Below are 2497 nucleotides of genomic sequence, written 5' to 3' on the forward strand. Positions count from 1 at the left end.
CACACACACACACTAAGCAGAGGGCCAAAAGGTCATTTTGTTATCTGTGGGTGAAATCAATAAGACATGCTGCTGTAATATCCTAATGCTCCCCACCATTGCCACTCTTTCCAGCGCTTGCCGTGTTGCTTGGCAACAAGCCCACTTCAAAGTTTAACCGACCCCCCCCAATACTCACCAGCTTAGTATCATCCAGCAGAGCTTAAATTTTAAAGCAGCAGTGCTTTATTTTTGCAACTCCTTCTCTATTTCGATTTGAGAAAGTGTTTTTTCAGTTCCTTGAAAACATGTTTGCTTATGGCAAAATTAGAATCTGAACTCGTTCTTCATCATTGTTCTAAAAGGAAATGTTTGTCTTGACTATTTACCACAAGTGATTTGCCAGTTGTTTTGTTGTTGTTGTTGTTTTTGATATGCTGAACTGTAATGCTTTTCCATGCACTAAACTCCAAATAAAGCCATGCAGAGGTGCATAAAAACTGCAGTTACTCTAGTGGCCACTTGGTTCCAAAGGCCAGTTGACACCCAAATGGCCATCTTCACAGAAATACACTTGTACTGAGTATGTGTGTCATTTTGAAGAAAATGTTATAAAGTGATTTTATTTTTAAATGATAAATTCACTAAGGCGCTGACCCCAACAGTGTAATTCAGCCTCATTCAGCTGTTAAACCATCCTTGATTTAGAGTTATTGTTTAAAATGACTGTTGTAGCAAATGTGCTGCTTCTGTTTTGTTTCATTGATTATGTTTATCAGACCAAAGTAACATGTCAAAAGTAACATTTTTCCATATTGAAAAAATATATTACCAGCTTTAACCATTAAACTGAAAGATACAAAGTATTATTTGATCTATCAGCAGATGTTGAACAGTGGCGGTTTGGATGGTCCTGTGTTTAAATCCAGTCTGGGGCCTTTCTGTATGGCCTTTCCAGTGTATACCCCACCTGTTGCCCCAACAGAGCTTGGATATGCTTCATCCCTTACCCTGAATTAGATAAGCAGAGGAAAAAGGGATGGATGATTTTTCAGAAGTTGAATTCTTTTTGAATTTCGGTCCACACTTTATAAAGCCTACCACATTGCATTGCAACATTCATTTGATTGATTGGATTTGCACACCTGTGAAATAATGGCTTAGTTTGCAAAACAAAATATATTAAAATTGTTTCAGTGCAACCAAATACTTTTCAAATACAAGCAGCAGGTCAGGAAACTAGGACTTTTGAGTGTCACCAGATGAGAGATTTCTCTCCCCGTCTGTGAACTGATGGTCCAGTTTCGCATGTGCTAGTTTCATATTTGCTTTCCTCAAGGGCTGTGAGGGTGACAGCTGACAGTGACTTTAATTGAGACTGGCTTTAGGGAGAGAGTGAGATGGGGGGGACGGTAGGAGCTCTGGGGGGCGGAGGGTCACCATAGGGCAGGAGAATTTATAAGACAGTGGCAGTTTTTGTTTTTTTGTTTGTTTTGTTTTTCCATTTGCTGCATGCCCTTTAAAGAATCCCACAGTGACATTCAGAGCTATAAGAGACAGTAATTGTGTGGTTTCACCTTTGGTTGTGTTATGAGGTCAGGACTGATAAATATAATTTAAGCGGGGGGAAAAGAAAAGTTCTCAGGCCCCAGCGAGAATTGAACTCACGACCCCTGGTTTACAAGACCAGTGCTCTAACCACTGAGCTATGAGGCCTCACCTGTTGACCGCAGTGGTTTACGTGTAATTTGAATGTCAACCAAGGCCACAACAATTGATAGACACACCTTCCTTGGATTCCAGCTATTGTTATGCTAATGCATAACCAACCTAACCAGTTGATTTTGAAATGTCTTAACGCAATGGATCATCAGTATTAAATAATGTCCTAAATAATATCATCACACATAAAATACAGTGACTTAAAAGACATAAAAATCTGTATGGATCATTGTGAAACAAGAATGACCCAGTGTCATTCACACACATTTACCTGCAACGTTAACCTACCTGGTAACTCAATCAAAACACTTCATTTGTGAGAAAGAGTCACGCTGTGAGAAGTAGTGGAAAGTCAAGATAGAAACGTAGGCAAGAAAAAGGGATGAGTAGCCACTGTTGTAGTCTGTAATGGTGGGGGCTGTCTGTCTGTGTTTAGTCTGCTTCTGGTTCTCTGTTCTTCCACGTTATCAGTGATCTGAAATCTCTCCAGGATACGCAGGGTTTATCTTGGGTCCAACCAGCTCTGTGTCTGTGCATGCATGTGTTTGCGTGTTTGCGTGTGTGTGTGTGTGTGTGTGTGTGTGTGTGTGTGTGTGTGACATGTCCCATTGTATTAGCCATCACTGACTGGTGCTTTGCAGAGTAAGGCTAGAGCACAAAGCAGCCTCCACTTGAATCCTAGTGTAAAACTCAGTTGTTTATAAATATCAAAATAATCCAGCAAAATCTGCCATTATACAATATATAAACACAGCATGAAGCATGTAATATATATATATATATATATATATATATA

General features: G+C 39.6%; 1 protein-coding gene and 1 non-coding gene across 6 annotated transcripts in view; one reads left to right on the forward strand and one right to left on the reverse strand.

Moving 5' to 3' along the window:
• The window catches only part of vash2 (vasohibin 2), a 35987-nt gene that overhangs the window by 12821 nt on the left and 20669 nt on the right, over window positions 1-2497 (forward strand). The window lies entirely within an intron of this gene.
• trnat-ugu lies at window positions 1623-1695 on the reverse strand. The gene has a single exon. It is a non-coding gene; the product is annotated as a tRNA-Thr (tRNA).

This window comes from Haplochromis burtoni, unplaced genomic scaffold (genome assembly GCF_018398535.1).
Source record: "Haplochromis burtoni strain Fernald_Lab_line unplaced genomic scaffold, NCSU_Asbu1 Contig_126, whole genome shotgun sequence".
Taxonomy (NCBI): domain Eukaryota; kingdom Metazoa; phylum Chordata; class Actinopteri; order Cichliformes; family Cichlidae; genus Haplochromis; species Haplochromis burtoni.